At 40.9% G+C, this 25,728-nt stretch overlaps 1 protein-coding gene and 1 non-coding gene across 7 annotated transcripts in view; both read right to left on the minus strand.

Moving 5' to 3' along the window:
* Nucleotides 1-25,728, minus strand: part of CELF2 (CUGBP Elav-like family member 2) — a 577,777-nt gene that overhangs the window by 493,572 nt on the left and 58,477 nt on the right. The window lies entirely within an intron of this gene.
* On the minus strand, nucleotides 5,806-5,877 carry TRNAS-ACU (transfer RNA serine (anticodon ACU)). The gene has a single exon. It is a non-coding gene; the product is annotated as a tRNA-Ser (tRNA).

Raw genomic sequence — 25,728 nt, forward strand, 5'->3', positions numbered from 1 at the left:
AGAAGAGATTTTGCTCACTTGACTTCTGCTTTTGTTGTTGTCATGTTGGTCTCTGCTACCTCATGGACTGTAGCCCACCAGGCTCCTCTGCTTCTGCTTAGTTTTATGTATATAAACTAAGAGGTTTGGTCTCAGTTTATATACATACTCAATGTTCAAATGGCTTTACCTTGAGAATCAGAGGACCTGACCGGTTCCTACAGGGGTGGTTCAGAGGAGTTCCTTAATAATTCTCAAGGATTTACCGGTAATTTGGCGATCGTGGAAGCACAGAGCCATGTGGAGAGCTTCACTGGTTTTCCATTAGGTGAGCCTTTCCTGTTTTTTCTAGTAGTCATGTATGGATGTGAGAGTTGGATATTAAGAAAGCTGAGCACCAAAGAAGTGATGCTTTTGAAATGTGGTGTTGGAGAAGACTCTTGAGAGTCCCTTGGACTACAAGGAGATCCAACCAGTCCATCCTAAAGGAAATCAGTCCTGAATATTCATTGGAAGGACTGATGCTGAAGCTCCAGTAGTTTGGCCACCTGATGCAAAGAACTGACTCATTTGAAAAGACCCTGATGCTGGGAAAGATTGAAGGCAGGAGAAGGGGACGACAGAGGATGAGATGGCTGGATGGCATCACCAACTCAATGGACATGAGTTTGAGTCAACTCCAGGAGCTGGCTATGGACAGGGAGGCCTGGCATGCTACAGTCCATGGGGTTGCAAAGAGTCTGACATGACTGAGCGACTGAACTGAACTGAACTGAGCCTTTTCTGTGGACCCTGATTCCTTGTGCCTTGATGCCCAAATTGCTTTAACATGAATTTAAAAACCTACTGTACAGTTACAGAGAAAATTTAAATTCACACATATCCGGGACAACAAATACATTAAGCATCAAGGTAAAGCTATCTCAATGACTAACAGTTGCTTTTTAAAAAAGATCCATCATGTAATAAGGCCTAGTGGAATAACGCAGTGTAGAGGAGAGGTCAGAGAGTGGACACTACATAGGAAGAAAGATGGGGGGTGCCACGGACTCTCTGGTCTGTCATTTTCCTAAAACAAGGCTTGCTGCTGCTGCTGCTGCTAAGTCACTTCAGTCGTGTCCGACTCTGTGTGACCCCATAGACGGAAGCCCACCAGGCTCCCCCGTCTCTGGGATTCTCCAGGCAAGAACACTGGAGTGGGTTGCCATTTCCTTCTCCAATGTGTGAAAGTGAAAAGTGAAAGTGAGGTCAGTCAGTCGCGTCTGACCCTTAGCGACCCCACAGACTGCAGCCTACCAGGCTCCTCCATCCATGGGATTTTCTAGGCAAGAGTACTGGAGTGGCTTGCCATTGCCTTCTCCGAAACAAGGCTTAGTAAGTGATTTGTCCTACTTATCTGGACAGAGGGAAATTCCATCCTAAAATGCATATTCAGGACCATCTTTATTTCAACTTGTAAGGGATATTAGTAACTAATTTCATTGGAGCTAAAATAGAAACTGAGTATCTGAAATTTATATGAACTTTCTTCCCAGACCATAAAATCTCTTCTACATCGTGTCTGATCTCTCCATATCCAAGTTAAGGGACCACCTTATTATCTCATTTTACTATTAAAGAAAGTAAGGCATGGAAAAATGGAAAATTTTGCTTTCCTTGATAAATAGATGGGTAGGTAGATAGAGAGACAGAAGGGTTCTAGCTATAGCAATACAGATAGAGATATATGGATATACGAAGTAGTTTTATTTATTCTAATATTGGTATGTGTTGCTGTAACATCCTGACTTTTATGTATGCGGTAAACATCAATTAATTCTCTAGTCTAGAAGGAAAAGTGCTAAACTTGGAGCAATACCTATCATTGGAGGTAATACCCAAAATACATACAATGAATTTAGTACGAAAAATGCATATTACACATTTTCCAGCAGGGTACCACAAATTCTTACCATTTTCTAAATGCATTATTCAAGTATAATGTACATAGAGAAAAGTAACCATATCATTAAGTGATTAATTCATTAACCTGTGTGTGTATATATATATATTAATCTCAATGTAGCGATATGAGATTGTAGAGTTGGACCATAAAGAAGGTTGAGTGCCAAATAATTTATTCTTTCAAACTGCGGGGCTGGAGAAGACTCTTGAGAGTCTCTTGAACAGCCAGGAGATCAAACCTGTCCATCCTAAAGGAGATCAGTCCTGGGTGTTCATTGCAAGGACTGATGCTGAAGCTGAAGCTCCAATACTTGGCCACCTGATGCTAAGAGTCGACTCATTAGAAACCCTGATCCTGGGAAAGATTGAAGGCAGGAAGAGAAGGTGACGACAGAGGATGAGATGGTTGGATGGACATGAGTTTAAGCAAGCTCTGGGATTTGGTGATGGACAGGGAAGTCTAGTGTGCTGCAGTCCATGGGGTCGCAGAGTCAGACACGACTGAGTGACTGAACTGAACTGATAGGTCAGGCAGTAGAGGAACCAGTAGGAAGGAGCCAGGTAAAAACTAAGAGCTTTAGCACCACAGCAGACTGTAGGCTCCAGAGATGACAGCAGTCATGCCTCCATCCCCTAAGCTCTTCTGCAATGTGACCCTTCTATTCCTTTATCAGGAGGTAGAGTTTATTTCTCTCCTCACTTGCATCTGGTTGGCTCTGCAACTGCTCTGACCAACACAATACATCAGACAAGACACTGTGCCCTTTCTGGGCACAAACTTACACTGGTTGGGTAGCTTTAACTTCTCACCTCCTGGAATATCTGCTCTTGGTATGTGCTATCTCAGAAGCTAAGTTTGCCTAAGAAGCCCAAGTCACATGGAGGGGCCACATGGAGGGGCCTCAGTCACTCCCCAGCTGAGCACCCAGCCAACAGCCAACATCACCTCCCATCCACACAAGGGCCATCTTGGATATCTCACTCCATCAGGACCTCAGATGACAGCTGCTGCAGTCAATACCTGACATCAATTACATGAGATGGTCCAGTGAGAAGAGCCCAGCTGAGGCCAGTCAACCCACAGACCCATAAGAGATAGCATTACATGGTTTTAAAGCCCCTGCTTTTGGAGGCTGTGTGCTGACTAAGAACAGATAGCTGGAATACATAAGGAATTTGGCTTTGATGGAAAGAAGGCAGAAAAGAGGCCAAAAAATAAGTGAGATTATAGATATGTTTCCAGATTGGGTAATAAATGAGAGGTGAGATTTGGAAGCATATCATTTGGTAAGAAAGAGAAAAATATGGAGTCTCAGATTTAAAAAAGGGATACATATTTGAAATATCAGATATGTGAAACTTAAGACAGAATCCAGCAAAAATTCACTTACATGCTGATGTTGTAAGCTATAAACATGAAGAATACCATTTGCCAGGAGGCTGGGATTTCCCCATCTGTGCTCAGCTGTCCAGTTAAGAGAAGAAAAATCCAATGACAAGACTGATCTTGGATTGCAATTTTAAAGAGTGTGTGAGGAAGGAAGAGAAAGCAAGATAGCTGCGGGTTCGGATAGGTACTCTTTGAAGCAATGGACCATGGATTTTAGCCTGTGCAGGGAAAAGAGATGAAATGGGGAGATACCTCATAACAGGAGTGAAAGAAAAGAAGACACAGAAATTTGAGGCCTAAAAGATTACTATGCAAGAGAAGGGATTCAGGAAGTTGGAGAGGTTCAGTTTTGACCCCAAAATAGAATATTATTGAATTTTGTCCCCATTTTTTATAACCTTAAAAACAGAAAAAGAAGGAATTTTTTATAACCTTACTAGTAATAAAAGGTTATACCTATGAAATATTAAGGACTGTGCATGTGTGCTCAGTCGTTCAGTCATGTCCAGCTCTTTGTGACTCCATGGACTGCAGCCCACGAGGCTCCTCTGTCCATGGGATCTCCAGGCAAGAATACTGGAGTAGGTTGTCATGCCCTCCTCCAGGGGATCTTCTTGACCCAGGGATCAAATCTACGCCTCCTGCATTGACAGGTGGATTCTTTACCACCTGGGAAGCCCCTAAAGCTTCAGTTCAGTTCAGTTCAGTTCAGTCGCTCAGTCGTGTCCGACTCTCCGTGACCCCATGAATCAACCCTAAAGCTTAAGTAGCATTTAAAGACTAACATATGTATTGATAAAAATCTAAACCAATTAATATTTCTACTTGACAGTCACCCTGGATGGGAAGCTGATTCAGAGGGGAGGTGTAATTTGACTACACCCAGGTGTGAGAAGCCCACTCACATCCACTCATGAGAGCTGACTGTGTACACCTCTGTATTTCTGCTCAGTGACATCACACTGTGGCTTGACACCAGCCACGGTGAAACATTTACAAACTACTGAAATTTGCAGACACCACACATCAGGGCTTTTGTTTCCCAGAAAGTGGGTATTAAATATTTTCCAGCACACTACCACTTATTCTGTCCCTGTAAATTGTTTCCACCAGAAAGAGAAGTCCTTTAGTACATTCTTGTCAATATCTAGTAGCTTATGCCTTATTCTGCAAAGGGCATAAGTGGAAGGTTATTTCCCCCTACTTTTATTATCTGCATGAAGCACAACTGTTGGATTCAAGATAAGTGTTTTACCACATATGAAGACACACGTCTCCCCATTTCCGACACCAGAACGTTCCAAGACTGAAGGAAAAAGACAACAAACAAGCTGAAGTAAGCAAAGTTCAGCCACGTGAAGATGTAGGTCCTATAACAGCTATGGAATTGGAAAAAGGATTAACTGTGAAAAGATTATTTTAAGAGGGGAAAACTGGCATACTTTAATCTTCCTTCTAGTGAGCTTGTAGTGGAGACGAACTGAAGTCAGGAGAAGTATTCCTTGTGATCCCCAAGAATACGCCCACCCACCCTGCTACTCACCAAAAACCCACCCCCGAATGTACACATTCCTACTGCCCTTAGCTTGCAAACATTATAGACACTGAAAGGAACACTAAATAAACTAACCGCTAATAAGAAAAGTTCCTGACCACGCCTATTTGCCCACTGAAGCAGCTGATATATTATAATCTAGGGCCAAAACAGAGTGAGAACTTCCTACTTCACTTGTAGGAAATTTTTTTTTTCAGTTTAGTTTTCAAATACTGTCTGCATCTTTCTTTCTCCCTCATTTTGCTTTATAGTAACAAAAAGTAATAAATTAGCTCAAGAATAAAAGGTTCCTGGGAATATAAATGAAAACATAATCCTCAGAGGATTTCAACATAGCAAGTTTGAAATAAGACACAAAAATTTTATCTGCTAGGCAAAGCAAACCCGAGAATTTTGAGCTGTTCTTTAGTATACTAAACTAGATTAATATTTTTTCCATTCATGCAATAAAAACTTACTGAGAATGACTTAGATGTGAATATAAGGGTAATAAAATTCTTTGTGACTCACTCTCAGAATTGCAATATAGACTTGAATGGTTTCATTAAAATTAGAAGCATGTTAGCTTATTCTGTTTCTATCAGATGCACTTTATTTGGGGGAGAATTAGAAGAGATGAATATGTAATAACTAGTGTTAAAATGCAGATTGATGTTCTTGAGACAGAAGAAGAACACTAACAAAACATTCTACTTGAACTCTGGTTGGTGTGACATTCTTTTCTTTTTTAAAAAATTATTTATCTGTTTGGCTGTGCTGGGTCTTCAATGTTGCATGGGCTTTTCTCTAGCTTTTCTTTAGCAAGTAGTTCTACTCTCTAACTGCGGTGTGTGGGCTTCTCATTGCAGTGGCTTCTCCTGTTGCAGCCCCTGGGCTTTAGAGCACAGGCTCAGTAGTTGTGGCACACTGGCTTACTTGCTCTGCGGCACGTGGGATCTTCCCAGAACAGGGATCGAACCTGTGTCTCCTGCACTAGTAAGCAGATTCTTTACCACTCAGCCACCAGGGAAGTCCTGGTGATATTCTTTATGCAAATGGCTTCAGTGATAATCCCATTAGGCTTTTGCAGGTGTTATGCTAGTCACTAGATGGCCTCCTTCCATATTTTCCCTTGAATACAGTAGGAAACAGACCATATTTCCTGCTGAGACCAAATGATAAGTAAGGCACATGGTAAATCCTGTTTACTGGTTACTCTGTTGAGTGAATGAAAATTATCTAGCAGGGAAAAATAATTTTCCTTATTGTTCCCTCCAAGGACACTTATTAAAATGGATTTTTTAAATGAATATGCCATGATACAGCAAATTAAGCTCATTATATCAAAACAAAAACACACTATGAGATTTTGAAGATATGCAAGTTGTAAAATTTTTATATATGAGGAAGCTACTATATTGTGGATATGTTTTTTTTTTTTTTCGTTTTTTTTTTTTTTTTCATTTTTTTTTTCATCACTCCTACATGACAGAATTTGGGAACAAGAAGACACTTTAAAATTTCAGCAAGTGAGGAAAAATGACATGGGAAGTGCTATGGATTTATAGATGAAAGCTAGTCTGTGATGAATTGAATGTTTGTTTTTTCCCCAAATCCATATGTTGATGTTCTAACCCCCAAGTGATGGTATTTTTGAGATGGGGCGTTTGGAGGGTGATCAGGTTTAGATGAGGTCATGAGGATGGGGCCCTTGTGGTGGGATTAGTGCCCTTAGAGGAAGAGACAGCAGAGGGTTTGCTCACTCTCTTTCTCTCTGCCAAGCATGGACACCATGAGAAGACAGTCTTCTGAAAACCAGGAGGAAAGCTCTCACCATGAATTGTGAGAGAAGCTCTCACCAAATTGGCTAGAACCTTGATCCTGCACTTCCCAGCCTCCAAGTCTGTGATAAAACAAATTTATGTTGTTTAAGCTCCCAGTTTATGGTATATTATTATGGCAGCCTGAGCTAACTAACAGATTGTCTATGCTCTCAAAGAACTCAGTCTAGAGGAGACAAGAAGCACACAAATTAATTTAATAAGTACTGTGGCCACAGTATGCATGAGGTGTTAATAAACTACACTGAGAAATGACTTTGTTCTCCTCTGAGATATAATAGGTGACAAGGTAAAGAAACTGCCAGATACTTTCTTTTTTCTGGCCATATCACACAGCATGTGGGATCTTAGTTTCCCAACCAGAAATTGAACCTGCACCCCCTGTAGCAGAAGCAATGAGTCTTAACAATTGGACTGCCATGGAAGTCCCAGAAACTGCTCAGATGTTAAAGTGACTTGCCCAGGTTCAAAAATTTGTTGGTAGCAGAGGCAGAATACTGAAACATTTTTTGTGTGTGCATATATTTGGGCTTCCCAGGTGGCTCAGTAGTAAAGAATCTGTCTGCCAATGGAGGTGATGCAAGAGACTCAGGTTTGATCCCCAGGTAGGGAAGATCCCTTGGAGTAGGAAATGGCAACCAGTTCCAGTATTCCTGCCTGGAAAATACCATGGACAGAGGAGCCTCATGGGCTACGGTCCATGGGGTTGCAAAGAGACAGAAACAACTGAGCACCATGTGCATATATTTAGATTAACAAACACAGTTTTTACCCATTCACTTGGTGAATTTTTACTGTATGTTAACTCCTATAATACATGTTTACATGAATATCTAATTCTGTACTCGTAATCACCCTGGTACCATTTGACAGATGAGAAATCTGAGGTTGAGCGAGATTTACTAACTTGCCCAAGGTCACCTAGCTAGCAAAAATCAGAGTTTGACTTTGAATCAAGACACTGGAAACATCAAAGTTTTTGGAAGGTAAGAAATGTAAAATGACTTGAAAGAAATGAAATTGTATACGAATGCTGATTAGTAGATGCCTAACACTTTCTGGAAAAGGTCAGTCTTCATTCCAATCCCAAAGAAAGGTAATGCCAAAGAATGCTCAAACTACCGCACAATTGCACTCATCTCACACGCTAGTAAAGTCATGCTCAAAATTCTCCAAGCCAGACTTCAGCAATATGTGAACCGTGAACTCCCAGATGTTCAAGCAGGTTTTAGAAAAGGCAGAGGAACCAGAGATCAAATTGCCAACATCCTCTGGATCATGGAGAAAGCAAGAGAGTTCCAGAAAAACATCTATTTCTGCTTTATTGACTATGCCAAAGCCTTTGACTGTGTGGATCACAATAAACTGTGGAACATTCTGAAAGAGATGGGAATCCCAGACCACATGACCTGCCTCTTGAGAAACCTGTATGCAGGTCAGGAAGCAACTGTTAGAACTGGACATGGAACAACAGACTGGTTCCAAATAGGAAAAGGAGTATATTGTCACCTTGCTTATTTAACTTATATGCAGAGCACATCATGAGGAACGCTGGGCTGGAAGAAGCACAAGCTGGAATCAAGATTGCCACGAGAAATATCAATAATCTCAGATATGCAGATGACACTACCCTCATGGCAGAAAGTGAAGAGGAACTCAAAAGCCTCTTGATGAAAGTGAAAGAGGAGAGTGGAAAGGTTGGCTTGAAGCTCAACATTCAGAAAACAAAGATCATGGCATCTGGTCCCATCACTTCATGGGAAATAGATGGAAAAACAGTGGAAACAGTGTCAGACTATTTTTTTGGGCTCCAAAATCACTGCAGATGCTGACTGCAGCCAGGAAATTAAAAGACGCTTACTCCTTGGAAGGAAAGTTATGACCAACCTTGATAGTATATTAAAAAGCAGAGACATTACTTTGCCAACAAAGGTCCATCTAGTCAAGGCAATGGTTTTTCCTGTGGTCATGTATGGCTGTGAGAGTTGGACTGTGAAGAAAGCTGATTGCCGAAGAATTGATGCTTTTGAACTGTGGTGTTGGAGAAGACTCTTGAGAGTCCCTTGGACTGCAAGGAGATCCAACCAGTCCATCCTAAAGGAGATCAATCCTGGGTGTTCATTGGAAGGACTGATGCTTAAGCTGAAACTGCAATACTTTGGCCACCTCATGCAATGAGCTGACTCACTGGAAAAGAAAGGTTGGGGGTGGGAGGAGAAGGGGACGACAGAGAATGAGATGGCTGGATGGCATCACCGACTCTGTGGACATGAGTTTGAGTGAACTCCAGGAGTTGGTGATGGACAGGGAGGCCTGGCGTGCTGAGATTCATGGGGTCGTGGAGAGTCGGACAAGACTGAGCTACTGAACTGAACTGAACTGAACACTTTCTCACTTGCTATTAACACACATGAAAATAACACAAACTATATCATTTTCTCTTCAGTAAAATTGGGATAATACCTTCTTCAGAAGGTAATGGGACTCTCAGGACGCTTCTCTCTCACCACCTGGGAAAGCGGACCCACACTCTCTCCCGACCATTGCAAAACCACTATCACTTTGAAGCTCAGGGCATCTGGTCTCACCAGCCTCTCACCATAGCTGGGGCCAACATTCCTAAGTGCCCTACTGTGGCCACGATCATAGGGAACTCCAAAGTCTATGGGGATGATACATCCAACACTCTGGTCCTTTCTGACCACCTTCCGTGGTGCCCTGCAGCTACCCAGCCATCACATCCTTGAGGCTGCTGTCACGTCTGCAATCACAAGTTCATGCCTCTCACTCTCCAATCACAGCCTCCTCTCCCTCCAGCTTGCTCAATTAAAGAGCTCCATTGAAACTGCCCTTCAAGTGGATGAAGAAACACTTTCCAACACACGGGATGTGTTCTCTGCCCTTTTCTTTCATTCCCTGTTTACCCTGCTTGGGTCTCATGTCCCCCTCTGGTGTCATTCTTTTTGTTTTTCCCTCCTTCCTTCTCATCTTCATGGCACAAAGGGAAGCCCTTGCCTAAGAGCTATCAAAATGGAATGTTGTGTTTTATCACAACTGGTTGTAACATCAGAAGCTTGATAACAAATTTTGAGTGGCCTGGAATACCAGACTTTTATTGGACCTACTTGTAATCTCTTTTCCGACTAACAGAGCAACAAAACTTTAAAAAATTAACTCTATACAGACTTATGGATTCATTCCATTCTATCTAGAGTGCTGCTTTTTAATCCTTTAATTAGCAAAATAACTATAAATCATTTCACTATCAATATTTAATGACCTCTTTTTTTTTTCTAACTACTCAGAGCGTTTCTCCACTGATGTATTTTTATTGCCTGGAAGGCAATAAAATTGGCTTTGTATCTTTTTAAAGCTTTGGTGTTATTTGTTTTGTTTTTTGACAAGCTAATCCCAACTTTAGATAGGTTTAATCTGCTTCTTTACGTCTTTATCTGGATAGCTGAAAAACACTGAAGAAAAAGAGCACTAACTCACATATTATTATCATTAGATTGTGTATAAAAAAATCCCAATTGGGTGGTCTTGGTAGCTGGCTCTAGTGAAATTTTCTCGAACCCCAGGGATTCCTCATATACAAGTCAATGGCATATTCTTCATCTTCCTCAATTTAAGCAAACAAAAACTTGACACTGTTGCCCAGTCACTACTATGTTTTATAATATTACATTCCTTTGACTGACGTAATTCTCTCATTTCTTCTCATCTCTTCTTATACTGTTTCTTTTTTTCTCAGTTCAGTTCAGTCACTCAGTCGTGTCCGACTCTCTGCGACCCCATGAATCACAGCACGCCAGGCCTCCCTGTCCATCACCAACTCCCGAAGTACACTCAAACTCATGTCCACAGAGTCGGCGATGCCATCCAGCCATCTCATTCTCAGTCGTCCCCTTCTCCTCCCGCCCCCAACCTTTCCCAGCATCAGAGTCTTTTCCAGTGAGTCAACTCGTCACATGAGGTGGCCAAAGTATTGCAGTTTCAGCTTTAGCATCAGTCCTTCCAATGAACACCCAGGACTGATCTCCTTTAGGATTGATCTCCTTTAGAATGGATCGGTTGGATCTCCTTGCAGTCCAAGGGACTCTCAAGAGTCTTCTCCAACACGACAGTTCAAAAGCATCAATTCTTCAGCGATCAGCTGTCCAGAGCTCCTCCTCAGGGTTCTATTCTTACAATTTTTCTAATGATATCTTCTGTGCATGGATCGCTACTTGTATGAAAGCAGTTCTCACAATTTCCAAGTCCAGATCTCCATTCAAGAACAGTCCTTTGATTTCTGGACCTAAATGTTCAACTGTCTGTTGGACAAACTTGTGATGGCATTCTCTGATGGAAGGGAGGAAAAGAGTATTCCAGTGGGGGTTGGATGGGGGTGGTGGAAGGGAGGCTTAAGAAGGAGGGTATACGTGTATGCATATAGCTGATTCACACTGTTGTACAGCAGAAACTGACACAACATTGTAAAGCAATTATACTTCAATTTTAAAAAAGTATAAATAAATAAGCGATTAGTCTATACTTCAAAAACAGAGTATTCTAGGACGCCTGTGCAGGGGAGGGGCTAAGCAGGTGGGCGAGCAGGTCAAGAGACAGGTCGGGCGAGGGGTGGTAGGACCCACGGACTTTGTACAGCCTCAGGGATCATCAGCAGGTCTTTGCTTTCTACCTGGAGATTTTTGAGACTGACTTATGCTTTAAATGAATAGTTTTTCTGCCAAGGGTAAAAGGATGGAGCATAGATAGATAAGCCAGGCAAAAGGTAAAGAGAGACTTTTAATCTAAAATTCATATAGGACTTTGTTTTCAAGCTTTTTCTTAGGACATAAAATTGTTGCATCCAAAATAAAAGAGAGGCATCATATTGTCTCCATAAATTACTGTGAAATTCAACTTAATTTAACTTTGTTCTAATTCTCAGTCCTAAATTAGAATGTTCCATTTTAACACATCCTAAATTCTGTCTTACAGAAAAACTATGCTGAATCTGGTTCAACTCTCTCCTTTAGGCCAAGCCAGTATCCAAAGTCCTTACAGGTGATAGACATTTTTAGTTTTGGGAATCAGGCTTTTGCCTCCCTCATTTATTGCCCACTGTTTTTTTTTTTTTTTTATTGCCTATTGTTAAATGCTTATAATTCTGTGCATATTTCTTTTTGGTTTTCTTCTCTGTCCCTTTTTTACTTCCATATACAAAGTATGCTTATATTTGTCAATGTTTTGTTGATAATATACAAATCTTCCCTTTATGATCACATTTTCATTAACCAGAAGAATGAAACCATCCCTCTCTCAATAGTTTCTAGACTCAGAGCTTATTAAAACAATTTTAAATATTAATACAATATCTAATTTAACTAATTCTATCAACAGTTTCGCAATTTGGAAGCTTTAACAAATTAACTTCAGCACAAAAGAATTACTTAGAGTTTGCTTTCAGAAAAAGGTTGCTTCCTTTACACACACTACAGCAATTTTAACAGAATTAAAACGAGAATTCTGAACATAAGTTGTTTTCAAGTGATCATGAATATTTTTAATTACAAAAAGATATAATGCATTTTACCAATATTACCCCGTTTCCATGGGAGATGTTTTTCTTCATTTGAAAACATTAAAGCAGGCCCTCTCAACCTTATGTGGTGTGCTGATTTTAAAGCATGTCTAAACTATTGAGCCGGAGAAGGCAATGGCAAGCCACTCCAGTACTCTTGCCTAGAAAATCACATGGACAGAGGAGCCTGGTGGGCTGCAGTCCATGGGGTCACTACTAGTCGGACACGACTGAGTGACTTCACTTTCACTTTTTACTTTCATACATTGGAGAAGGAAATGGCAACCCACTCCAGTGTTCTTGCCTGGAGAATCCCAGGGACGGGGGAGCCTGGTGGGCTGCCGTCTATGGGGTCGCACAGAGTCGGACACGACTGAAGTGACTTAGCAGCAGCAGCAAACTATTGAGCACACCACCCACTGAAAGGTAGGGTGCACATGCCCTCTTCTTGAATCTGGGCTTACCCTAATGACTTCCCTGTAACCGTCAGGCAACAATGGAAGTGATGCTGAGTGGCTTCTGAGGCTGCATCAGGAAAGACTGAGTGAGAAGCTTCTGCCTAATTCTCTTAAGATGTTTGTTCTAGGGCAAACCAGCCAGGTTCTGCACGAGAAGTTTGAAACTGTCTTGTAGAAAGTCCATGTCAGTTTTGATTGACAGCCCAGCTGAGTCCCAGTTAATCACCTACATCAACCCTCAGGCAGAGGACGGAGCCGAATTGGAAATACACCCCTGTCGAGCCTTCAGGTCATGTTACAGCCTAGCCAACACGAGAGATCTTAGGTGAAAACTGCATTGCCATGTCTTTCTTGAATTCCTGGCCTACAAAACTGTGAGAAAAAGTAAAAAGTTGTTATAAGTTGCTAAGCTTGGTGATAATTTTTTCACAGCTAGTAACCAGAATACATGAATATTAGAGCCACTACATGGAGTTCCCTGGTGTCTCAGAGTGTAAAAAAAATCTGCGTGCAATGCAGGAAATGTGGGTTCAATCCTTGGGTCAGGAAGATCCCCTGGAGAAGGGAATGGCAACCCACTCCAGTATTCTGGCATGGACAGAAGATCCTGGCAGGCTTACAGTCCATAGGGTTGCAAAGAGTCTGATATGACTGAGTGCCTAACATTTTCACTTTCACACATGTTTAAAAGTCCCCTATTGTCATCTGGTCTTACAACCTTGCAAGCTACATACAAATATTTAAAAGAAGTATACTTTCACAGATAGAAATCATATGTTAATACAAAGAACTAGTTTTATTTTTATTAAAATATTTCAAGAACCCTGATTGTAAGCATTTTGGAGGGCTGGAGACAATGAGAATAAAAAAGAAAATAGGTTCAGGCTGCCAATTCCTTTTATTAGACCTATTGTGTTTTAAAGATTATGCATAATTACTTAATGGTTACTAAGTCAAGGGCCTTTGTCTACCTTTGAGCATATTAATTATCTTCCATCTTAGTTTCATAAACTCAAGGATGTAAGTAATTTTTACCTCCCTGGATCATGTCTTCTAGGAAACATTGAACACTTTTCACTTTAAAATATTTTAGAAAATAATTTTGAAAGTAGGAAGTTCCAATTCTTGAGAGATATTAGGATGACAGGTAAGGAGGGGGAGAGTTGTTGCTTTGTGGTTCAAGTGGCTGGAGGCTAACTTTTTGGATGGATTTATCTATGTCATCTTTCAAAGCTGAGAAACATTGTAAGGATCGTTTATTTTTACAAGATCATTTAAATATATATATATATATGTATTTTTTACAAAATATACTATGTCTTATCATATAAAATTTATCAACTGAATTAAAATCAAGTTTTGCCAAAGGAATGGTTGCCAAAGAAACCAAAAAATAAAATTTACTTCTTTCTCTTATACTTTTGATCACTTTTCATTTACTTTTTATGAGTCATAAAATTGCCATCAGGAGACACTGGTCAGAGAGAGAAGCTCTTTGAACTGGTTAGGACAGACATTCTCAAAGGCCAGCCTGGGGATGCCTGTGGGTCCCAGAGGCCCAATCAGGAGGTCTGTGAAGTCAAACTATTTTTATAAGGATGGTTAAACTTTGGGGGCCTTGAGGAGATACCCCTCGTCCAAGGTAAGGTACAGCAGCTGCACTTTGCTGGAGCGGCTGTGAAGAGATTTTCCACGACCAAGGTAAGGGAAACCGAAATAAGACGGTAGGTATTGCTAGGGGGCACCAGAGGGCAGACAAACTGAAATCATAATCACAGGAAACTAGCTGATCTAATCACATGGACCACAGCCGAATGTGGTCCCCTGGAGAAGGGAATGGCAAACCACTTCAGTATACTTGCCTTGAGAACCCCGTGAACAGTAACAAAGGGCAAAATGATAGGATACTGAATGAGGAATTCCCCAGGTCGGTAGGTGCCCAGTATGCTACTGGAGCTCAGTGGAGAAATAACTATAGAAGGAATAAAGGGATGGAGCAAAAGCAAAACCAACACCCAGTTGTGGATGTGACCAATGATAGAAACAAGGTCCGGTGCTGTAAAGAGCAATATTGCATAGGAACCTGGAATGTTAGGTCCATGAATCAAGGCAAATTGGAAGTGGTCAAACAGGAGATGGCAAGAGTGAATGTCGACATTCTAGGAATCAGTGAACTAAAATGGACTGGAATGGGTGAATTTAACTCGGATGACCATTATATCTACTACTGTGGGCAGGAATCCCTTAGAAGAAATGGAGTAGCCATCATGGTCAACAAAAGAGTCCGAAATGCAGTACTTGGATGCAATCTTAAAAATGACAGGATGATTTCTGTTCGTTTCCAAGGCAAACCATTCAATATTACAGTAATCCAGGCCTATGCCCCAACCAGTAATGCTGAAGAAGCCGAAGTTAATCGGTTCTATGAAGACCTACAAGACCTTTTAGAACTAACACCCAAAAAAGATGTCCTTTTCATTATAGGGGACTGGAATGCAAAAGTAGGAAGTCAAGAAACACCTGGAGTAACTGGCAAATTTGGCCTTGGAGCACGGAATGAAGCAGGGCAAAGGCTAATAGAGTTTTGTCAAGAGAATGCACTGGTCATAGCAAACACCCTCTTCCAACAACACAAGAGAAGACTCTACACATGGACATCACCAGATGGTCAACACCGAAATCAGATTGATTATATTCTTTGCAACCAAAGATGGAGAAGCTGTATACAGTTAGCGAAAACAAGACCAGGAGCTGACTGTGGCTCAGATCATGAACTCCTTATTGCGAAGTTCAGACTTAAATTGAAGAAAGTAGGGAAAACCACTAGACCATTCAGATATGACCTCAATCAAATCCCTTATGATTATGCAGTGGAAGTGAGAAATAGATTTAAGGGACTAGATCTGATTGATAGAGTGCCTGATGAACTCTGGACGGAGGTTCGTGACATTGTACAGGAGACAGGGACCAAGACCATCCCCATGGAAAAGAAATGCAAAAGAGCGAAATGGCTGTCTGAGGAGGCCTTACAAATAGCTGTAAAAAGAAGAGAGGCGAAAAGCAAAGGAGAAAAGGAAAGATATAAGCATCTGAATGCAGAGTTCCAAAGAATAGCAAGGAGAGATAAGAAAGCCTTCCTCAGTGATCAATGCAAAGAAATAGAGGAAAACAACAGAATAGGAAAAACAAGAGACCTCTTCAAGAAAATTAGAGATTCCAAGGGAACTTTTCATGCAAAGATGGGCTCGATAAAGGACAGAAATGGTATGGACCTAACAGAAGCAGAAGATATTAAGAAGAGGTGGCAGGAATACACAGAAGAACTGTACAAAAAAGATCTTCACGACCAAGATAGTCACGATAATGTGATCACTGACCTAGAGCCAGACATCTTGGAATGTGAAGTCAAGTGGGCCTTAGAAAGCATCACTACGAACAAAGCTAGTGGTGGTGATGGAATTCCAGTTGAGCTATTTCAAGTCTTGAAAGATGATGCTGTGAAAGTGCTGCACTCAATATGCCAGCAGATTTGGAAAACTCAGCAGTGGCCACAGGACTGGAAGAGGTCAGTCTTCATTCCAATCCCAAAGAAAGGCAATGCCAAAGAATGCTCAAACTACCGCACAATTGCACTCATCTCACACGCTAGTAAAGTCATGCTCAAAATTCTCCAAGCCAGGCTTCAGCAGTATGTAAACCGTGAACTCCCAGATGTTCAAGCAGGTTTTAGAAAAGGCAGAGGCACCAGAGATCAAATTGCCAACATCCGCTGGATCATGGAGAAAGCAAGAGAGTTTCAGAAAAACATCTATTTCTGCTTCATTGACTATTCCAAAGCCTTTGACTGTGTGGATCACAATAAACTGTGGAACATTCTGAAAGAGATGGGAATCCCAGACCACCTGACCTGCCTCTTGAGAAACCTGTATGCAGGTCAGGAAGCAACAGTTAGAACCGGTCATGGAACAACAGACTGGTTCCAAATAGGAAAAGGAGTGCGTCAAGGTTGTATATTGTCACCTTGCTTATTTAACTTATATGCAGAGTACATCATGAGGAACGCTGGGCTGGAAGAAGCACAAGCTGGAATCAAGATTGCTGGGAGAAATATCAATAACCTCAGATATGCAGATGACACTACCCTTATGGCAGAAAGTGAAGAGGAACTCAAAAGCCTCTTGATGAAAGTGAAAGAGGAGAGTGAAAAGGTTGGCTTGAAGCTCAACATTCAGAAAACAAAGATCATGGCATCTGGTCCCATCACTTCATGGGAAATAGATGGAAAAACAGTGGAAACAGTGTCAGACTTTGTTTTTTTGGGCTCCAAAATCACTGCAGATGCTGATTGCAGCCATGAAATTAAAAGACGCTTGCTCCTTGGAAGGAAAGTTATGACCAACCTTGATAGTATATTAAAAAGCAGAGACATTACTTTGCCGACCAAGGTCCGTCTAGTCAAGGCAATGGTTTTTCCCGTGGTCATGTATGGATGTGAGAGTTGGACTGTGAAGAAAGCTGATCGCCGAAGAATCGATGCTTTTGAACTGTGGTGTTGGAGAAGACTCTTGAGAGTCCCTTATACTGCAAGGAGATCCAACCAGTCCATTCTAAAGGAGATCAATCCTGGATGTTCATTGGAGGGACTGATGCTAAAGCTGAAACTCCAATACTTTGGCCACCTCATGAGACGAGTTGACTCACTGGAAAAGACTCTGATGCTGGGAAAGGTTGGGGGCGGGAGGAGAAGGGGACGACGGAGAATGAGATGGCTGGATGGCATCACCGACTCTGTGGACATGAGTTTGAGTGTACTCCGGGAGTTGGTGATGGACAGGGAGGCCTGGCGTGCTGTGATTCATGGGGTCGCGGAGAGTCGGACACGACTGAGCGACTGAACTGAACTGAAACTTTATTTGCTATTTTTCATCTAACTCTCTCATGAGTGCACTGTGGTGTTTTCTGGAGGTGCCTGGTGTGTGGCATTGCAACAGACTGAGTGCAGAGTTCTATACACAAGAACTCATTTGTCTTATTTTATAGGATATTAAAAAGATTACAAAACTATAAAATAATGCCACTTTGCAACTATTTCTTGAAAGAAAATTATCTTATAAAATTATTCATTCACAAAAATAATATTTTTCTTTAAAAGTATTAGCATGCGATGGATTTATTATTATACTGAATAAATTAATAATTTAAAATTTTCTCAGCTTTAATCTCTAATGTAAATATTGGCTAGACACAACTCATATAAATAGTCTTTGAGATCCTCAAAATTTTTTTAAAAGATAAGAATGGGAACCAAAATGTTGAAAATTTTAGGAATTTATCTGAGGAAACAAACATTAGTTTACTGACAACAGATAATAACATCTTTACTTCTAGGTAAATCAAAACTGTAAATCTCTAAGGTTTGTTAGAGCTGTTATGCTGCAAATTTTTAAAATTCTTATAAGAATCAGAAACATCAGAGTGTAATATATGGTCTAACTAATAGCACTAGTACAAAAGTGTGTGTGTGTGTGTGTGTGTGTGTGTGCGCGCGCGCGCGCGTGCCAGGCTAGTACAAAACTGTGTGTGTGTGTGTGTGTGTGAGATTATTTGACAGAATGACAGGTTAATCAGAAAAAATGTTCTGTGTGAAATGCTATTAATTGAGGAATTGGCTTATCTTCTCTCTAAACTTCTCTCTTCTCTCTTCAGACCAGATGACAGATCAGACCATGGAGGCTACTCATCATTTCCTTGTTTACTTAGTAAAATATGAAAAATGGTCAGATCCTTCGGTTCCAAAGGATTCTTAACACTCCCTCCATTTAGCCTCTTGACCAAAAAAGTGAGGATATTGAATCCCTTTTGTTTAAGAAATCCTGAAATTAAATTCTAATTAGGATAATAAGAATTAGCCACCCTGACCAAGCTGAGCCTTCAACCAAGAATTGGTCTGAGGATTACGTTTTAAGGAAATGTGCAATTTGTTTTTTTATTGTTTAACGACGTGTGTTCAGGTCTTTAAAATCCCACTTGTAGTCAAAACCAAGTGCATAAATGAATAACTGTGCCCCTCCCCAGTAAAAAAGGGAAAAGAGGAGGGAAGTAGCATAATTTTCACAACGACCTGGAAAGTCCAGTTCTAATAATATCTCCTTATGGTTTTGAATATGCTGTGTGAAAGTTGGTTCTTCAAGAAAAATAAATATTTACTTATTATCTGTTAGTTATTAAGCACCTTGCAGCTATCACAAAAAATAAAGAAGCCAGTTCTTCAACCCCATAGTGCTTTATCAAGGTTGTGAGACAAAATACATTTCTTCTTAGTCTATAAACTCCTTGAATTTCTGAATCTTTTAGTTGAATTAAAAAGATAATACTACCTAAATGTCCTACTGAAAAGCAGAGATGGTATATCCTATGACTTTTCAGAAAATATATATATCCATCCCTGCATTTTTCCAATAATTCAACAACTATTTATTGACTAAGTACTAAGGACTGGAAAAGAGAAGATGTCAGAGTACTCTATTATAATGGAGTAGATAAATTAATAATTAATATGATTTTGATTACCTGTAAGTGCTAGGCAGAAAAATAAAACAAGAATACAGAGTGTGATAGATGTGGAAGGAAACATGTATAAATAGAATGTGTAGACTGCAAATGACCAGACATTCTATCTCACTATGCCTGTCTTTTTGAAATGTAGCTTATCAAAATATAGAGCATATTTCTCTAGCCTAAGAATCTGGCCCAGGTCATGTGACTGGATGTGCAATGGGCCATTAGAAAATCAAATATAAGTCAAGTCCTTTTTTTTTTTTTTCCCCCACCTGGAATATAATTGCTTTAGTGCTTCCTACATGGTACAGTGGTAAAGAATCCACCTGCCAATGCAGGAGGCTCAAGAGATGCGGGTTTGATCCCTGTGCTGGCAAGATTCCCTGAAGTAGGAAATGGCAACCCACTCCAGTATTCTTGCCTGGGAAGTTCCATGGACAGAGGACCCTGGATGGCTACAGTTTATAGGGCTGTGAAGAGTCAGACATGACTGAGCACACTCACGCACATACACATAGTCACTTCATAATGTTCATTGTGCTAGTCTCTGCTGTACAATGACGGGAATCAGCTCTATGTATACACACGTCCTCTCCCTCTTGGAGCCCCGTCCCATATTGCCCCCATCCCACCAGGGCATCAGGGTCATCATGAGCACCAAGCTGAGCCTCCTGTACTTTACAGCAGGTTCCCACTAGCTATTTTACACATGGTAGGAAAAGTAGTTTTACATCGGGGTTTCCCTCTCTTGTTATTCCTTCTACCATTCAGACAAGCCAGGGCTATACTTGTGAAATTTTTGTGGGTTTGCAGTTTTCATCACGTTTTGAACAATTTCAGTTATTATTTCACCAACTATTTATTCTGTCTGCATTCCCTTCTGGAACACCAAATTATGTTTAAGCCCACTTAAAATCCATCAATAGCTCAGTGGGACTCTGGTATTTTGTTTTTTTTTTTCAGAATTTCTTCTCTGCTGCTGCTGCTGCTGCTAAGTCACTGCAGTCGTGTCCGACTCTGTGTGACCCCATAGACGGAAGCCCACCAGGCTTCCCCATCCCTGGGATTCCCCAGGCAAGAACACCGGAGTGGGTTGCCATTTCCTTCTCCAATGTGTGAAAGTGAAAGTGAAGTCGCTCAGTCGTGTCCGACCCTTAGCGACCCCACGGACTGCAGCCTACCAGGCTCCTCCATGACTTTCTTTCTAATTGGATCATTTCTGTTTCTGTCTTTAAGTTCATTAATATTTCTTTTATAGTTTCTAATTTGCTGATGAGTCCATTTAATGACTCAAAAAATTTAGAAAGTGTATTTTTCAGTTCTAGAAATTCCCTTCGCTGCTACTGCTACTGCTAAGTCACTTCAGTTGTGTCCGTCTCTCTGTGACCCCATAGACCGCAGCCCATCAGGCTCCCCCGTCCCTGGGATTCTCCAGGCAAGAACACTGGAGTGGGTTGCCATTTCCTTCTCCAATGTGTGAAAGTGAAAAGGGAAAGTGAAGTCGCTCAGTCATGTCTGACTCGTAGCGACCCCATGGACTGCAGCCTACCAGGCTCCTCCATCCATGGGATTTTCTAGGCAAGAGTACTGGAGTGGCTTGCCATTGCCTTCTTTCATGTGGTTTATATATTCTGTTTCTCTACTCATCATATTCCTGCTTCCCTTTAAATATTTGAGAATATTTATAATAGCTGTTTTTAAGTTCTTCCCTGATAATTTCATCATCACTGTTATTTCTAAGTCTTGTTTTTTTTATTTATTGATTTTTCTTTTGGCTACATTTTCCTGCCTCTTTGTAATCTCATAATTTTTGATGGGATGTTGGCATTTTTAATATTGCACTGTTGTCTTCCATTAAGTGTGTTTTGGAAGGCAGTTGAGTTACTTGTGGGGCAGTTTAATCCTCCTGAGATTTGTTTAGCCTTATTAGGGTGAATCTGCAGTAGCTTTTACTCCAGGGCTAGTTTAGTCCTTATACAAAGAAGTAATCCTTTTGGGGTCTCTTTTGAATGGTTTCATTGTCAACAAGTTCTGTTCATTTGATCTGGTTGAAATTCAAACATCTCCCACCCTCTGAGAGCTCTGTAAATTTTTTAGTTTGTAGACTCCCTGGTTGTTCTTATCCCGGCCTTGTGGAGATTAACCCAGCACATGAAAAGCCTAGAATTCAGTCAAACATTTTTTCATGTGTTTGTTAGCCATCTTTATGTCTTCTTTGGAGAAATGTCTGTTTAGTTCTTTGGCCCATTTTTTGATTGGGTCATTTATTTTTCTGGAATTGAGCTGCAGGAGCTGCTTGTATATTTTGGAGATTAATCCTTTATCAATTGCTTCATTTGCTATTATTTTCTCCCATTCTGAAGGCTGTCTTTTCACCTTGCTTGTAGTTTCCTTTGCTGTGCAGAAGCTTTTGATTTTAATCAGAGAAATGCAAATCAAAACCACAATGAGATACCATTTCATACCAGTCAGAATGGCTGCTATCCAAAAGTCTACATGCAATAAATGCTGGAGAGGGTGTGGAGAGAAGGGAACCCTCTTACACTGTTGGTGGGAATGCAAACTAGTAGAGCCACTATGGAGAACAGTGTGGAGATTCCTCAAAAAACTGGAAATAGAACTGCCATATGATCCAGCAATCTCACTCCTGGGCATACACACTGAGGAAACCAGAATTGAAAGAGACACATGTACTCCAATGTTCACTGCAGCACGGTTTATAATAGCCAGGACATGGAAGCAACCTAGATGTCCATCTGCAGATGAATGGATAAGAAAGCTTTGGTGCATATACACAATGCAGTATTTTTCAGCCATCAAAAAGAATGCATTTGAATCAGTTCTAGTGAGGTGGATGAAATTGGAGCCTATTATACAGAGTGAAGTAAGCCAGAAAGAAAAACATCAATACAGTATACTAACGCATATATATGGAATTTAGAAAGGCGGTAACCTTAACCCTGTATATGAGACTGGAAAAGAGACATAGATATATAGAACAGTCTTTGGGACTCTGTGGGAGAGGGTGAAGGTGGGATGATTGGGGAGAACAGCATTGTAGCATGTATATTATCATATGTGAAATGAATCACCAGTCCAGGTTCGACGCATGTTACAGGATGCTTGGGGCTGGTGCACGGGGATGACCTGGAGGGAGGATATGGGGAGGTTGGAGGTGGGAGGAGGGTTCAAGAAAGGGAACACACGTACACCCAGGGCGGATTCGTGTCAATGTATGGCAAAACCAACCAATATATTAATGTAAGGTAATTTGCCTACAATAAAATAAATTAAAAAAAAAAAGAATTCAGTCAAAGACTCGAGGCAATGTCATGGATTTCTGGAGTTTTCATTCTGCAAAAATCCTTCTTTTCTGGGTCTCTTCCCTGAAAATTTCAGCTTCCTAAGCCTCTCCAAACTTGAATCTTTTTGCTCTCCATTCATTGATACTGCTCTTCGTTTCATGGGTATTCCTTCCTGTGCTGCAGTTCAGAAAGTGCCTCCAGGTAGAAATCTGGGGACTCACCTCACTTGTTTCCCTTCTCTAAGTGATTAACATCCTATGGTGCCTGTTTTCCAGTATCCCCAAAAAATTGATTTTATAGGTTTTTACTCTAATATTCTAATTGTTTATGATGGAGGTCAAGTCCAATACTGATTTCCCAGTCAAGTGTGAAAATAGAAGTCCAAAAGACTGTTACTAATTTGTTCATTTGTTTGACCATGGATGATAGTATAGCAATGTTCTCTGCCAATAGGAACGATCCAATTAAGAAGGGAAATCTGGTGATGTTTCAGAGAAAGGATATTTCAGAGGCAAATCTGGTTGGGGCATAGACTTGAATTACTGTGATATTGAATGGTTTGCTACACAACTGCACTCATCTCACACACTAGCAAAGTAATGCTCAAAATTATCCAAGCTAGGCTTCAACAGTACATGAACCGTAAACTTCCAGATGTTCAAGCTGGATTTAGGAAAGGCAGAGGAACTAAAGATCAAATTGACAATATCTGTTGGATCATCAAAAAACCAAGAGAGTTCCAGAAAAACATCTGCTTTATTGACTAAACCAAAGCCTTTGATTGTGTGCATCACAACAAACTGTGCAAAATTCTTAAAGAGATGGGAATACCAGACCACCTTACGTGCCTCCTGAGAAACCTGTATGCAGGTCAAGAAGCAACAGTTAGAACTGGACATGGAACAACAGATTGGTTCCAAATTGGGAAAGGAGTACGTCAGGCTGTATATTGTCATCCTGCTTATTTTACTTATATGCAGAGTACATCATGAGAAATGCTGGATTGGACGAAGCACAAGCTGGAATCAAGATTGCTGGGAGAAATATCAATAACCTCAGATATGTAGATGACACGACCCTTATGGTAGAAAGCAAAGTAGAACAAAATAGCCTCTTGTTGAAAATGAAAGAAGAGAGTGAAAAAGTTGGCTTAAAATTCAACATTCAGAAAACTAAGATCATGGCATCCGGTCCCATCATTTCATGGCAAATAGATGGGGAAACAATGGAAACAGTGACAGAGTTTATTTTCTTGGGCTCCAAAATCACTGCAGATGGTGACTGCAGCCATGAAATTAAGACACTTGTTCCTTGGAAGAAAAGCTATGACCAACCTAGACAGCATATTAAAAAGCAGAGACATTACTTTGCCGACAAAGGTCCATCTAATAAAAGCTATGGTTTTTCCAGTGGTCATGTATGGATGTGAGAGTTGGACTATAAAGAAAGCTGAGCGCTGAAGAATTTATGCTTTTGACCTGTGGTGTTGGAGAAGACTCTTGAGAGTCCTTTGCACTGCAAGGAGATCTAACCAGTCCATCCTAAAAGAGATCAGTTCTGAGTATTCATTGGAAGGACTGATGCTGAAGCTGAAACTCCAATATTTTGGCCATCTGATATGAAGAACTGACTCATTGGAAAAGACCCTGATGCTGAAAAAGATTGAAGGCAGGAGGAAAAGGGGACGACAAGAGATGGTTGGATGGCATCACTGACTCTATGGACATGAATTTTAGTAAGCTCCGGGAACTGGTGATGGACAGGGAAGCCTGGCGTGCTGCAGTCCGTGGGGTCACAAAGAGTTGGACATGACTGAACGACTGAACTGAACTGAATTTAATATAGTAATTAAAAATCAGTCAATGTAAAAAAAAGAAAAGAAAAAAAAAAAAGGACTCCCTTGGTGGTCCACTGGTGAAGAATCTGCCTAAAATGCAGGCAACAGGGGTTTGATCCCTGGCTGGGAAGATTCCACATGCTACAGGGCAATTAAGTCCATTCACCGCAACTACTGAGCCCAAGGGGTAGCTCCTTTGCTCCGTAACAAGAGACACCACCTTGGTCTTCCTGTAGTGAGAAGCCCGCAGACCACAAGCAAGAGTGGCCCCCCGCTTGCTGCAACGAGAGAAAGCCAGCACAGCACAACGAAGACCCAACACAGCCAAATAAATAAGAAAATGTTACAGTTCTGGTTTTTTCTTAGTTAGAAAAGCCAATACCATTTTGTATATGAAATGGGATTAATATCCACATAACAGAGCTAACAGGGTTAATGTTGGGATTAAAATAAAATACAATCAATGTGCACTTATTTGTCACTGAAATACTAACTTCTCTCTCTTCTCCTTCCTAGATGGTGGGAATCCTGGCTCATACAGTTCTGCCTTGAAATTAGAAATGTTAAGTTCTCTGGAAGATTAACTCACTAGGAAGACAACATTAGATACCACCCACCAAAGAAGTCTGATAATTCAGTTCCCTTTTCCTCTAAATGCTCTTAATAGAATTACTCTTAGATCTAGTGTTTTCAAACTGAGATCTCCTCACCACTTTTCCTGACTTTTGTCTTTTTTGTTCATTGATGGATCTCCTGGGCTAGAATCATGCCTAGCACATAGCAGAAATCAGTAAATACAAAGTTGGAAATTAACGCTGAATATTAGTGCCTTTGAATACCTCCAGGGATCCTAGTATTCTATTCAACAAACTTCAGGAACTGCTGTCATGGAGAATAATTCAGTTTAAATTAATCACCCTGATTCTTTTCTATTGAGACTTTCTGTAGCACAATGAATGGGTAGCTAGCTTTCTTGGTATATGTCAGAAATGAGCAATATCCCAAGTCTGGCGGCTAAACCTTTTACAGTCACAATCTGTATAGGGTTTATGTGCCAGAGATCTTGAAGGGATTAAGTCTCCCTCTGCTCCGCTGGCCCATGGTGACAGGGCACTGCATTTTGCTTTTACCAGAGCCCCTGTCCTCTATTCTCCCCTCAGAGCCGGAGACGTGGATGAGCAGGCTGTGCGCTGCTGCTCCGTGTACACGTGTCAGCTGTAGGAAGTCCATCCTTGGTGACAGCAGTGTCACTTTGGTATCACATCCTCTTTTACACCTGACCACACTTGCAGATGGGAATGCCAAAAGCACCT

Source organism: Moschus berezovskii, chromosome 15 (genome assembly GCF_049115385.1).
Source record: "Moschus berezovskii isolate FMDL1 chromosome 15, NW_MosBer_1.0, whole genome shotgun sequence".
Lineage (NCBI taxonomy): Eukaryota > Metazoa > Chordata > Mammalia > Artiodactyla > Moschidae > Moschus > Moschus berezovskii.